The sequence below is a fragment of the Crocodylus porosus genome, unplaced genomic scaffold (assembly GCF_001723895.1).
Source record: "Crocodylus porosus isolate Cpor-Errol unplaced genomic scaffold, CroPor_comp1, whole genome shotgun sequence".
Classification (NCBI taxonomy): Eukaryota; Metazoa; Chordata; order Crocodylia; family Crocodylidae; genus Crocodylus; species Crocodylus porosus.
The window spans coordinates 7471253-7485993 of record NW_017728915.1 but is presented as its reverse complement, the minus strand read 5'-3'; the positions used below and the strand labels follow the sequence as shown (position 1 = coordinate 7485993).

The window sequence follows — 14741 nt, the reverse complement described above, 5'->3', positions numbered from 1 at the left end:
CTAAGACCAGAGAAGTCACTGGGCACATCTGAAACATGTTGCCTGCCCAGGATTCTAGAAAAGAAACAAGAAAGAAAATTGGCTTCTAGAGGATTATGAAAAGCTCTTAGACTTGGGGCTGCATTAAAGTGTGAACTAAACTGACTTGCCTAAAAACAAAATGCAAGTTACTTATCGCACATCACTCCTCCAAGCTGTGAGAAATGCCCCACAACTCTTATTCTAGAGACAATAAACTAAACCCCAGCAGCCAGCTGAGCACAGCAAGGAACTGAGGCCTGGTCTCCTGAGCTGCTCTTCACAAAAATGCACCCGTGCTGTTTAGAGCAGCAGTTTTGTCCCAGTGAGCCAAATGAGCCGTGCGGGGCTGGTTTGCAGGACCAATAGGGCCCCACACTGCTTTGCATGCCCCATGCAGCACGGAGAGCCACGCTATCTGGCTCGGAGGACTCCCCATGGGGCTGGAAATTTGGCAGCAGTCAAGTGGTGCTACTGCTCCCCCACCACCAGATTTGCAGCCTCACATGGCACCAGGGGCTGAATCTGGCCCACGGGCAGAGCACCCCTGGTTTAGAGACTAAAGCGTCAGGAACTGGAGGGAGCTCACAGACGCAGCACGGAAGCCAACGGGGCGCTGGGCAGCCAGGCCACCGCGCTTCACACCTCGTCTGACGCGGCGGCGGGGGCACAGGCTCTCCCGCTGCTCCAGGGGGCTTAAAGAAGGGGCCTGCTCTCCCGGCCGGGCTCCGGGTCGTGGCTGGGCGGCGCCCCGGCAAGGGGCGGGGCTCTGCCCGGCTCGCGGCTCCCGCCGGGATAAATAGGCGGCGGCGGTGAGGCCTCAGGAGCAGTTTCCTCTCGCCCGCCGCGAGCGATGGACCGGCCGGGCTGTTCCTGCGCTGCCGGTGAGCGGGGCCTTGGCGGGGGGCTGTGATCCGCTCTCTGCCCGGGGTTGCCTGGGCTCTCGCTGCCGGGGCCTGCCCCCAGGCTGCGGGGGCAGGTGCCCGGGGGTGCCGTCTGCCTGCCAGCCCTGGCTGCTTTCGTGAGACTCCTGGCCCTCCCCTTTGCTTCATTTTAGGTGGCACTTGTACCTGTGGTGACAACTGCAAATGCAAGAACTGCAAATGCGCCTCATGCAAAAAAGGTGAGTCTCAGCATCCCAGCTGGAGCATAGCAGGTCATAACTCTTGCCTGTCTTTCTGCAGGTATAATGGGCAGTTCAGGCTTGGATTTCTCTTATAATCCAAGTGTATTCACCCAGATCAGTGCCTCTGCTTTACTGGTGTTTCACCAGAGATGAACTGGTCCTTGGTACCTTCCCTACTGCCAACCCTCTTCCTCCCCCCTGACTTGGCCCATGTGCCCTTTTGATTCTTAGGAGCTGCAGTGTTGTCAGGCTACCAACCTGGCCTTTGAGCCCTGCCTGAAATCAATGTGGTGCTCTTACCAGCTGCAGCACAAGAGCTGGTATCACAAGGGAAACTAACAGGAGACCCTTAAAGGGTCTGTCTTCACAATGAATCCTGTGTCTTGGAAGAGCTTTGTGCAAGTCCCAGTAAATCCTTGTTGTCTTGCATAGTACTGTGTGGAAAAGCTGGCAAACTGATCAAGCGACCAGTCTGCTGCCTTCAGCAATCTGGTTGTCTTGTCTTGCTTTGCAGAGACCAAAGAACACAACACAATCCCATTATGGAAAGGGAGGGTTGGAGAGAAGATGCTAAAGGCAGAGAATCGCATAATGAAGTGTGTGCACTGCCCATCTGAGCAGGGGACAAAACCAAGGATGGGAGAATGACCAGGCTGAAATGGAGGTGACAAAAGGCAACATGAAGAACAGTAAAAATAGCGGTGCTTCTCATGCTACTCCCTCATCAGCAAATGCAGTAGTTAGTAGGGCCTGGTCCTGTAGCTTTATTATTATTAAAAATTAGTTGAAATTAGTAGGAGTCCAACTTCGAATAAGGCTTGTGGGATTGAGGTTTCCAAGTGAGATCCTGTAGGTTTTCATTGTTTCCCATATACCTTGGCTGTGGATAACTCTTTCTTTATATCTCTCTGACCCATCCCCTATCCTGTTTATAGGGACATTGCTGGGCTTACACTGACACCCTGGCATTTTGTTTTTCTTCTCTTTTTTAGGGTGCTGTTCTTGTTGCCCAGCTGGATGTACCAAGTGTGCACAAGGATGTGTCTGCAAGGGACTGCCTCCCACCAAATGTAGCTGCTGCAAATAACATGTGCAAGTGACCTTCCTGATAAGAAGCTGTAAATGTGGTGATTGTGGGGGGGGGGGGGCATGGAACAATATACACAAAGCACAATAATGTTATAAGTATCCCTAGTATTTATGATGTATGAGTATAAGCTAGTGAAGTAATAAAGCTGTACAGAGATCTAAATATTTTTTGCTGGTTGGTTTAGTCTTAAACTAAACTAAATTTAGTCATGTCTCAACTGCTACATTCTTCATCTTGCACGCTCTCTCTTATGATGTCTGAAATGCATGGTTGCTTTGGACAGGCTGTCAGCGAAGAGCTGTAAAATTGGTCCACCTTCTTAATGCAACTTATAACAGCTTCTGTTGCATCAGGTCTTGTACAAAGACTTACAGTGACTACTGGTGTTTTGTGCTTAAATGACATCTGTGTCCTAACGATAGCTGAGGATTTTGGTTCCCTGAAAGAAACACTGCAGTATTTCTTGTCTCTTAAGTAAGAGGCAAATCTTGTGCTAGGCAGGTGAGGCAACAACCCACTTTCATCGCCTCTGCCCATCTCATCCAGAACCTATAGTTTGGAAGCATCCTCAACTCCCATAGGCTTCTACAGAGTAGTGAGGCTGCTTATTTGAGAATCGGTGATCGAGGGGCTCCTCTACCAGGGTGCTGTTAGATTTCTGTTGGGAGCTGCACAATATTAGTACTGTTTGTGTGCAAACATGTACGTAAGTCTCTGGGTATATCTTAGCCCTCAGTGAGGTTTAGGAATGGAGTATAATGAATGACTTTCCTATCTACTGGAAGACTGCCATCCTTGCATCGAGGGACTGCTAATAATGACAATATTGAACAGTCTATTCAAAACAGTGTCAAAAACATTCTGACTTTATCTTTTGATGTTTACAACAAAAATGTCTTGTTGTCTTCCACAGTCAAGGAATGAGTGAAAGCTATGAGAACCTTTTTAGACTCGTCACCCCTCAGAAAACGTAGAGAACTACTGCTCTAGCTAGAGCTAATACTTTCTGCTAAAGTGAGCTCAGATTCACAGCTGAAGACTTGTGTATGCACCTCCAGCTTGCTGTATCTGTGCCATAGTGATCTGTGCCATTCATCACAAGCAGCAATACAGACTTGAGCTGGTTCAGTTCACACAGGTTGTCTCAGGATGCCCCAATGGTTTGGTATTTCTCCCACCATGTCCAGTTGCAACTTGGCTAGAGCTGGTTTCATCTTTCATGGGCTGATAAGCAGCTCTCTACTGGCAGAGCTAGGAGTATTTGAGTGCACTGTCTGCCTGCCAATCGGCAACTCATTCTGGCATTCCACAACAATTCTGGATGCACATTCATTGTGCTTAACTAAATAAACACCCTCAAATACATCTGCTTTTTCTCCTGCCTGCTTTTTCCCCTAAGGCTACTTTTTATATTTGCCTAGAAACATGTACCAGACTCAGAATTGGAAAGGTGGATAGTCATGCTGTTGAGTTAAAACTCTTTCCTTCTGCAATGACAAAGATAGAGTCTGATATTTTTCTCTTCTATAGTATTTTGATAGCATGACTATCACATAGCTTTTCTTAGCACAGCCTGCTCATGTGCAGAAAAAATCTTTACTAGGTAGGGTATACTATAAGTGTCCCAGGTAATCAGTGTGATAAGATACCACTCCTCCATTACATTTGGTGTTTACGTTCCTGAGAGCCCTTCTCTGATTCATCCCTCTTGTCTCTACCCACTCAATGTTTGTTGTTCCACCCTCTGTAGATTTCTAGCCTTGGTATATTGCTGGCAAGGATGTCTTGCTATAGGAGTGCTCTTTAGGGCCACTAGATCACTGAGTTGCTCCTCCCTTAGCTGGTAACAAGACAAATACACCTATAATCCCCACCCAGCCTCTTTAAAAAGCATATTATTTCCAGTGTCTCTCACAATAAGGAAGCAGCAAGATTCAGTGATGATGATTAACAAAAGGATCTGTTACAGAAACTCTTGGACAGAGAAATACACATCCTCTCAAGCTGAATAATGCTGATTCATTGTCCCTACACAGGAATCCCTAAATACCAGCCATAGAATAGACTGTTCAATATTGTCATTATTAGCAGTCCCTCGATGCAAGGATGGCAGTCTTCCAGTAGATAGGAAAGTCATTCATTATACTCCATTCCTAAACCTCACTGAGGGCTAAGGCCGGATCCAAAAAACAAAAAAAGTTTAGGCACCTAAACAGTTAGAGTGGCCCCAAGTCCAGCTATTTTCAACATAACCATAATTTAAAAAGTGTGCTTAGGGATTTTTAAAGAACTGTGGTACTATTCCTTATTCCAGAATGCGGAAGGGAATTCACATTTTTCCTTGCACCTTCTGTAACAAAACTAAGCATTTTTTGAATAGCTGTTAGGGGTGGAAATTTTCAGGAAGAGTCTAAAATAAGGCTTATATTAAAACAGTTAGGACACTGGTTGCAATGTTAACCAAGGTACCAGGGGTGTGTCTCTTTCCAGAACAGATGCTTTGCTTCCCCTTTCAGGTGTTGCAGGAAAGGCAGCAAAGGTGGTTTACACTATCTGGTAAAGCTCCTATCACAAAGTTTATTATTATTATTACTATTAAAGATTCTGGCTGAAAGCCATGCTCCTGGAAACAACATGAGAACATTCTGCTATAACATAAATAACTTTAAGCAAAAGTAACAGAAATACTAATATAATAACCTACTACAAAGAGAAGAAATCTAAGGACTTGCCATCTCATGTCAATCTGAAATGCTTCCTATTTTCTGCTTTGCAGATGGTTCAGAACGTGAGCTATTTCAGTTATTCCTCATACCTTCTTGGCTCCTTACCATCACTACACTCTTGTTCTGCTTACACCTGGTTTTCAACTTATGGTCTACAGACCCCTGGGGATCCACAGACTATGTCTAAGAGGTCCACAAAGAATTACTATGATCGAGCAAAAGTATGTGAATACCCACAGTTACAATCCAAAGGGGTCTGCACCTCCACTCAACATGTTTTAGGGGTCCACAAATGCCCTGCCACTGTAGTAACCACTAATTGTTCTGTGCACACACTCTTACCATTGAGTTAGCTTGTATAATACACTCCTACAGAACCCTGACAGACAATCTGTGCAGCTTCTCACAGCAGTAGTATTGTTACATCCACCTCTCAGGTAACACTCTGATAGAGAACAGCTGCATGTGAAGATAACCTAGTTTTCAGGACTTGTCATGGGAGATAAGGCTTACTCCAGCCCTGGCTTTGAAAGCTGTGTTGTGGCAGATTACTATTATACACATCTCCCTGAAGGAAGCTAATATTTGCTCCTGTACACTGGATTTAAATGATGGGGAAGGACCAGCGGTAGCTTGCTGCCTCCATCTTGACTGAATAGTAGTAACTGTCTCAGCTCTTTTTTTTAATGGGATGTGCTACGAGAACAGTCATGATAAAGCCATGGGAAGGAGATGTCAGCAATGAGCTAGGTTTCTAAGTATCTTTGGATGTTCTGAGCTTTTTGGATACATTGATTTTTGGGTTTCTCTGGGGAGGTTTGATCTTACGGTGAAAGATATAGAAAGCATTTCTGAATATAGACTCACTTTGTAATCTGTAGTTGGTCCTAGCAGCAAAACTTGTAATTGCCATTGGGGTCATAGCTGCACTCTCAAGTTGACACCCCAGTCCTTAAATGGTCAGTGTCCTTCAGTTTGACAGTTTCTCTGGTAGCATTCAAATGAATCCATCCATCATCTTCCAACACAAGGCACAACAGCTTGACTCCCAAAGTTACCTGTGACCTTCTAGTCGTGGGAACAACTTGTTAGATATGTTGTATCTGTAATATTTTTGCATATTAAATGTTTATTATTTGTAGATATACAAATTCAATCCAATGCATGTAGATATACTATGAAGGGGTATGATTTTTAGAGCGTGGATTTTTACTCAGCTTATTCTGAAATTCAGGTTTTTTGACATGTCTCAAGTTAGGTACTCACAATCAAACAGGTTCAGGATCTTGCAATAGTCAGCAGAAGCTGATGTCTTCCAAATTACCATGGATTTCTCTGTTCTGCTCATAGAACCTGCCATTTTCCTTTAGCCAGTACAATAGAACCTGGATTGTTTGTATCTGGGTAGCTTGCTTAATTTGCAGCAGGTTCCTGAATTAAGAACAAGTCACTCAGCTATTTGCTGCAGCTTTTACCTCAAGAGATGCCACTTCTCTGGTCATGGGAGGAGCAATTCTTTGCCCTGGCCCAGATTACAGCTGTTGTAACTCTCCTTCTGACCCTAGTTCTGTGCAGCTGGCCCAGGCAGGGCACAGTTCTGCCTGGCTTGCTCTACTTAGCAGCTCACTGCTGGGATGTTGTAAAATAGAGCATCTCCTGCTGTGGAATTCAGGACTCTTATATTACACAGTACCCAGGGCCCTGAATATAGAGATTAGTTGCTAACCGAGACTAACTCCAAGCAGGCAGGCTCTGCTTTGTACCTCAAAGCCAGAGAGGGCTATTAAATCTTCCCATGCATCGTACTATTGGATTACCAGTTATCAGCAATTATGATATTTTTTCTACCTCTGGGAGCTCACTTTCTTTGCATTTTTTTCCACACCTATCTAGTATTTGGTACTTTGCCTCAGCCTCTTGGGGTTTTTATGGGAATTCCTACACTGGGAACATTGGGCTAGGTTTTCCCCTTTAATTCTATTTATTGCAGAATGCTTTTGCAATTTGAGTTTGGGAGATAGTTTGATTTTTTGTTCACCTCCAAGGAAAGAGGTGTGGCAGATGCAGTCTCTGGTACCCCATGTCATTTTCTGTGTAGCTTGTTTTGAATCTTAATCACTGTTTGGGAGGAACTAACTAAACATTTGAATTTTTTTTCCATTTGTTTCTAGTCAGTGGAAATTATGTTTGTGGACAAATATGCAATCAGTGACCACTGTTATTGACACAAGTACAACCTGACCCTGCCTAGAGATATTCCATGTGACTGCTGGAAGTTCAGTGTTTATCCTTGGTGTTTGTAACAGGGAGCCAAGGACTTCTGTTACTTACACAGTGAAGCTGCAGTATGGATGTCCCCAGGTGGGGTAAGGCAGCCAATTTAGGGCTAGCTGCAGGCGAATAGACAGCCAGGGCCCATAGGCTACAAGGGCCTATTGTGGAGCTAGGTGCCAAGCAATAGGACAATAGGGCAGCACCTGGTTAGGCAACAAGGGCACTGCTACTGTAGTCAGAGGAATAGTAATAAGATGCTCTGGAAACTGAGGGAGCACATCTGTGGTTGGTTAAGTAGAGCACCTGACCAGAAGGGGAAGAACCAGGGGAATATAAGCCTGGGCCCTGGAGGCAGACTGGTAGTGCAGCCCTGAATTTTGGAGGGGACCTCTTTCCAGTCCAGACTGGTGAGGCATGAGAACAGCAGGTGTGCCCAGTATTCCCAGGACTCAGAGAACCAGAGGGTGAGGAGGTGACTGGGCAGTAATATGGTGACCCAGAGGGGGAGACTTAGAGTTTGAAGCAGTTTGTATTTTTTGTTCTCTAGTTTATCCTGGAGGACTGGCTGTGGCTGATAGGGAGTAGATCGGAGGCCACAGGGGCGCTGCAGGAGCACTCAGCATGGAGGCCTTCCAGGACCAGGGCTGCATGTAGTGAAAGCCCAAACACTTTAGAGGGAGGTTGAACCAAGGGCAGCCTTGCCTTGGGTCAGCGACCACCAGGGTAGCTGAGCTGAATCAAGAGCAGCTTCACCCTGGGTCAGGGATACCAATGGAACTGAGCTGAACTGAGAGCAGCCTCACCCTGAATCAGGGATGGTGGGGCAGGGTTGCTGGAACAAGGTGCAAGACAGGAAAAAGGGGCCTGAAGTCCAGAAACACAGAATGGGCTGAGGCCGAGAGCTGGGTCAGAATCAGTGGACCAAGGCTGGAAGCCTGCAACCAGAATAAAGGGGAGCTAAAGCCAAGAGGGGTGAGGCCTCTGCAAAAGGATGGAAATGTGAACTGAGTAACATCTACAAGGCATGGGTGTGGCTGTAACGGTAGAAGGAGGCCATAATTTCAGCCCTTAAGGCAAGTAGCACCCAAGGAGCCCCAGGCCAGGGGGGTGACTGGTGCCTCTTGAGTCGGGGGGACACGTGCAGGGTGATCTGACTGGGCAGGGGAGTCCCCCCACAGCTGATCTCACTCACCAAAAAGCAGCCATGACACTTCCAGAAGTCCCGGCACTCCCGCCTGCACTGGCGCTCCTGCCTGCCCCCCTGCCGTCACCTAAACAGGGAGTGCTGACTAACAGGGGGTGCACCAGCACTCCCAGAAGGTCCACATGCAACCCCGTGCACTCCCTGCGTGTCGCCACTATGTGCCAAGGTCTAAGCCCCAAGTCAAACAGGCCAAGTTGCTCCCAAGAGTAGAGAGAGAGGGGAAACAACACCCTGGGCTCACCAGCCTTTGAGGGCAGCCTTGTCCCCTCATTATCTTAAACATCAAGGCATGGCAGGAGAGGAAGCAGGGTGAGACTGAGGGCCTGGAGCAGAAACTGGGCACAACTGAGGTGGTCACTAGGGGTCATCGTGACTGCCCTCCAATGCCAGCCTGTTAGCGTTGCTGTCTCTAGATTACCCCACACATTATGCTTTTCCTGCTGTATTATGCAAGCTTTCCACTCAAATGTAGAAAGTTTTGTAGAATAAGAATGAATCATATTCCAGAAACAGTGACTAACATGTTCTTTTGTGCATCACATCTCTTTTTGCTTAGAAGTGCTTGCATAAAGGAAATAGGTGTGAAGTTTTCCAACAGAGGACATTAGAGACAAATTAACTGTTTGTAGCCTTCATCTTGTACAGCAGTTACACTGCAGAATCATGTATTAAGAAAATAAAATCTGGGCTTGGGACTGGAAATTAGTTATATTCTCAATGCTTCCATTCACCTTCCCATACATATATACTTGGTTTGCTTGATCCATTTAAATAATGAATAATTTGAGACAGGGACTTTTTTTTTTACTGATCCGGTGTACAGCTCCTAGCATTCAAGTATCTTGATCTTCTGTGGGGAATCTTCTATATTAAAAGTAACAAGTTCTACCAAAATCAGTGGTATTGGTCATTTTCTCAAAGATCTGCAGATGACACCCACCTGGGGGGAGCAGTAGATGCATTGGAGAGTAGGGCTAGGATTCAGAGTGACCTAGGCAAATTGGAGGATTGGGCCAAAAGGAATCTCATGAGGTTCAACAAGGACAAGTGCAAAGTCCTGCACTTAGGATGGAAGGATTGCATGTACCAGTACAGGCTGGGGGCTGACTGGCTAGGCAGCACCTCTGCGGAAAAGGACGTAGGGGTTACAGTGGACAATAAGCTGAACATAAGCCAGCAGTGTGCTCTTGTTGCCAAAAACGCTAACAGCATACTGAGCTGTATTGGTAGGTGTGTTACCAGTAGGTCAAGGAAAGTGATTCTTTCCCTCTATTCAGCACTGGTGAGGCCACATCTGGAGTACCATAGGCGACTTGTAGGGGAGGTACAGGGCGGGAGGGGCACATGCCCCCCCTCCAAGATTGGCCGCCGTTTGCCACCTGCCCCACCTCACCACTGCTGGCGTCTGCGGGCAGTTGCCGCTCACCAATGCCAACACCAGCATCTGTGAGTGGTCCCTGCTCACCACCCCCTCACCCCCCTGCTGCCAGTCTGTGGGCAGTTGTCACTCATCAGTGCAGACAACCGTCTGTGGCTGGTTGTCACTCACCAACACCAATGCCAGTGTCTGTGGACAGTCCCCGCTTGCAACCCCTGCCACTGCTGCTAGGATCTGCAGGCAGTCTCTGCTCGCTGCTGTGGCCTACAAATGGTGCCCCCCAATCTCAGGAGGCACCAGTCATTCATGTGGAGTACTGTGTTCAGTTTTGGGGATAACTGTTCTTCTGGTGTGGTTTAGTACCTGCTGAAGTGTTGGGGCTTAATGCCCATTTTATGGAAATGGGAGGCTTCTCCCTAGCTTGTTCCTGTAGCCATATGGCTGAGGGCAGGTGAAACCTGGGGGTATCCAAACCCCAACCCTCTGGGCTTGGGCTTATATGTAGGACGCCAGCCAAAAGACTTTGGAAATATCTGAAGTCCCTGGTGGAGGTGGAGGATGTTTGCCGGTTGTAGGGACACTTATGGTTCTGGACTGACTCGTGGATTTGGACTTGATTTGGTTTGGAACACAAAAAAATTATTTAAAAAAACCTCAAAAACTATTCTTAGTTTTGCCCCCCCCCCCGAAAGGATGTGAACAAGTTGAAGAAAGTCCAGAGGAGGGTGACAAAAATGGTAAGGCGGGGCTGGGGCACATGACTTATGAGGAAAGACTGAGGGAACTGGGCTTATTTAGTCTAGAGAAGGGGACTGAGAGGGGACTTAATAGCAGACTTCAACTACCTGCAGTGGGGTTGGAAAAAGGATGAAGCTGGACTGTTTTTCAGTGGTGGCAGATGACAAAACAAGGAGCAATGGTCTCAAGTTGCAGCAAGAGAAGTTTAGGTTAGATATTAGGAAGAATTTTCTCACTAGGAGGGTCGTAAAACTCTGGAACAGGTTACCCAGAGAGATGGTAGAAGCTCCATCCTTGGAGGTCTACAAAACCCAGCTAGACAAAGCTTTCACTGGGATGATCCAGCTGTGAATGGTCCTGCTTAGAGTGGGGGGTTGGACTAGCTAGTGTTTCTCAATGCATGGGTTGTGACCTAAAAGTGGGTTGCAAGAATATATGAAAAGGTCGCAAACAAACTTTAAATATTGATTTTCCTTTAAATAAGAAAAACATGGGATACCGTGGTTTTCCCTTGCAGACTGGCAGAGTTCCAGCCTGCAAAGGGCCCCTTCTGCCCCACACACTGCCCCACACACTGGGAGACTTGGGCAGCAGGTCGGGAGTGAGGGGTGGTGGGTCGGGACTGGTCAGTGATGTTTACAAATGGGTCCCGGTACAAAAAAGGTTGAGAGCCACTGGACTAGATGACCTCCAGAGGTCTCTTCCAACGCTAACTTTCTATGATTCTGTAAGTACATTAAATGCATTGCTGCAGATTAATAATTAGCAGAACAGATGTGTAGTCCCAAAGGATCAAACAGCACTTTATTCTGTGAGTATTACAACCTGGCCCTTACTGGCTGAAGGGAGTTAAAACCCGCTTGGACCCAGGCTAAATCTGAATACAATTTTATCCATAAACCTCCCACCCCCACCACATACACATAGGCTGTTCTTGTCTAAAAATGGGTCAGCTAAAGCACCCTCTGTCAACCCATGGGGCACCACCCAAAAGTCCCTAAATCTGTGAAACTATGAAAGGGTTGCAGAAAAATTTAAAAGATGGATCATCAAACTTTAAAAATGGATTCTCCTTTAAAGGAGAAAAACATAGGAAAGGGTGGCTTTTCCCTTGCAGGCTGGCAGAGTTCCAGCCTGTGGGGGCTGCTTGGGACCCTCCTGCCCCACACACTGGGGGGCTGTGGCCTGTAGGCAGGGAGGCAGCAGGTCGAGACTGTTCACAACTGGGTCCTGGTACAAAAAAGGTGGAGAACCACTGAACTAAAACCCTGCAAGTCTGTGGCTACAGGGCATGTTCTGGGCATCAAGGATAGCAAGGAAACCCCATTCTCATTAGAAAACTAGGAGATTGTGGCAATACCTACACAGTCAGATGAGTCACTAATTGGCTGGAGGGCCGCACCCAGAGAGTGGTGGTGGATGGGTCATTTTGAACCTGGAGGGATGTGGGCAGTGGGGTTCCCCAGGGCTCGGTCCTCGGGTCCGCACTGTTCAACATCTTCATCAGTGACTTGGACAAAGGGGTAAAAAGCACCCTGCTCAAATTTGCAGATGACACTAAGATGTGGGGAGAAGTGGGCATGCTAGAAGGGAGGAATAGGCTGCAATCAGACCTGGACAGGTTACAGGGGTGGGCAGATGAGAACTGGATGGGATTCAACACTGACAAGTACAAGGTGATACACCTGGGGGGGGAAGAACCAGCACCATACCTACAGGCTGGGGAACTCCCTTCTCATCAGTGCAGAGGCAGAATAGGATCTTGGAGTCATTATAAACTCCAAGATGAACATGGGCCGGCAGTGTGGGGAAGCAGTCAGGAAGGCCAACCGCACCTTGTCATGCATCCACAGATGCATCTCAAGCGGTCCAAGGAGGTGATCCTCCCCCTCTATGCAGCACTGGTCAGGCCGCAGCTGGAGTACTGCGTCCAGTTCTGGGTGCCGCACTTCAGGAGGGTTGTGGACAGCATGGAGAGGGTCCAGAGGAGGGCCACTCACATGATCAGGGCAGCAGGACAGGCCCTATGAGATGTTACAGGACCTGAACCTCTTCAGCCTCCAGAAGAGAAGGCTGAGGGGGGATCTTGTGGCCTATTATAAACTAGTCAGGGGGGATCAGCAGGCACTGGGGGAGTCCCTGTTCCCCCAAGCACTACCAGGAGTGACTAGAAATAACGGTCACAAGCCAGCAGAGGGTAGATTCAGACTAGACATCAAGAGGTGCTACTTCACTGTCAGGGCAGCTAGGATCTGGAACCAACTTCCAAGCAAAGTGGTGCTGGCTCCTACCCTGGGAGTCTTTAAAAGGAGGCTGGATCCTGCCCGCAGCAGGAGGTTGGGCCTGATGATCTGCTCAGGTCCCTTCCGACTTACCGACTATGCGACGCATTAGGCAGCCTCACCCTTCGTTTCATAGTAGGTAGTATGAAACGAGGGGTGAGGCTGCCTAATGCGCCTATCTCACAGGCTGTGGAGGTGCTATGAGTTTCTCGTGACTTCCGGAGCTAAGTCGGGATCCCTGCGAGCCGAGCCGAGCGTTTCTCCTTCTGGGAAACACGTAGGAGGGCTCTGAGGCTCCGCTTCTGAGGAGGCTCCTGACCAGCCGGGTGCGCGGCCAAGCGGAGCCGGCAGGGAGGCGCGGCAGTGTCCGCTGCGCACCGCGCCCGGCCCGGGCCTTTGCACCGGGCTCGGCGTTTGCACGCGGCGCCCAGCGGGGGCGGGGGCGGTGCACACGGGCGGGCCTCGGGGCTTTGCACTCCGGGCCGGGGCCGGGCGCAGCGGGGCTGGGCGGGCGCTTTGCACTCGCTTCCCACGCGCCGGCACTAATAAGAGGCGGCGGCGGCGACTCCGGAGCAAACGCCTCGTCCGATCCCTGCGCTCCGCTCCGCCCAGACCAGACCCGAAGCTGCCGTGATGGACCCCCAGGACTGCACCTGCGCCACTGGTGAGTGACCCGCCCTCGGGCTGCGGTCGAGCCGCGGGAGCTGGAGCGCCCGGTGCCATAACGGGACTTGCGCTGCCCGGGCACGTGGCTGGCACCCGCGCTCGGCTGCTCTCGCTGACGTAGTGCAGCCCTGATGCTAATCACCCCGCTCGTGTGTCTCCAGGTGGCTCCTGCAACTGTGCTGGCTCCTGCAAGTGCAAGAACTGCCGTTGCACCTCGTGCAAGAAGAGTGAGTAGTACTTTTCCTCCTTGGTTAGAGACGGAGGCGAGTTCTGCCCCTGGGAGCGAGCCCGAGCCCGAGCCCGGACCCGGGCAGGGGAAAGGCAGACCCTGCAGGTTGCTCCTGGCACTCCGCATGGGTGAGCAGGGGTCAGGGCTCTGCGGCGAAGTGCATGAAGCTGAAGGCAGCCTTTGCCCTTTGAAGGTTTGGTGCTCTGCTGCTGAAATCGCTGAGGGGAGGTTGACAAGGGTGGTGTTGCACAGGGTTCCCGGGCTCTCCGGTGTCTTTTCAGTTTGATTTCTTTTTTCCAACACCTGGAGAACTAGCTATATCTGCTCTATTCCATAAACGATGCTGAGGCAGAAAGGGACCCAATAGTCTTCTTTTTTGTTTGTTTGTTTTTTTTCAAATCAAAAGGCAGTCTGTAATAAAGGTACAAGGGAGCTGTTTTAACATGCCACAAGGTCTGTTCCACAAGTACTTTTCTCCTTTTTTAAATCCAGTTTTCCATGGCACTTTCCTCATGTTCTTATAGGATGAGACTTTACTGATGGCTTCTCTAATCACTTGTCTTGATTTTTTTTATTCTCTCCCCCTTTCAGGCTGTTGTTCCTGTTGCCCTGCTGGGTGCAGCAACTGTGCCAAGGGCTGTATCTGCAAAGAGCCTATGTCTGGGAAATGTAGCTGCTGTCACTAAACTGGATATTTTCTGTTCCCTTGTAAATATTCTGCATGTCAAAAAATAAGAGGTTTTCCTTTTTATATGGCAATGAGTATTTTACTTTTTCTTATAAATGCTGATCTGAGGATGATCTAAAATAAAGAATGTGATCTGAGAAATAAAATGCCTGATTTATTCAGTATCTTAGCTATTTCCATTTACAAAATTTCAAGTCAACTCGGACTCAATTTCTGTCTGGTGGGTGATACTGTCCCCCAAGTGTGCCTTGAAGCTAAAGCTTCATGCATGAGCTGAAGCACTGGCTTTCCAGATCCAGTAGCTTGTAGACAAGGTTTGGTT

General features: G+C 48.5%; 1 long non-coding RNA gene across 1 annotated transcript; it reads left to right on the top strand.

Annotated features, from left to right (window-relative positions):
- Window positions 1-13327: 13327 nt before the first annotated feature.
- Window positions 13328-14482, top strand: LOC109310470. Its single transcript, XR_002101210.1, has 3 exons — window positions 13328-13500; window positions 13664-13729; window positions 14323-14482. It is a non-coding gene; the product is annotated as an uncharacterized LOC109310470 (long non-coding RNA).
- The last annotated feature ends 259 nt before the right edge of the window (window positions 14483-14741 follow it).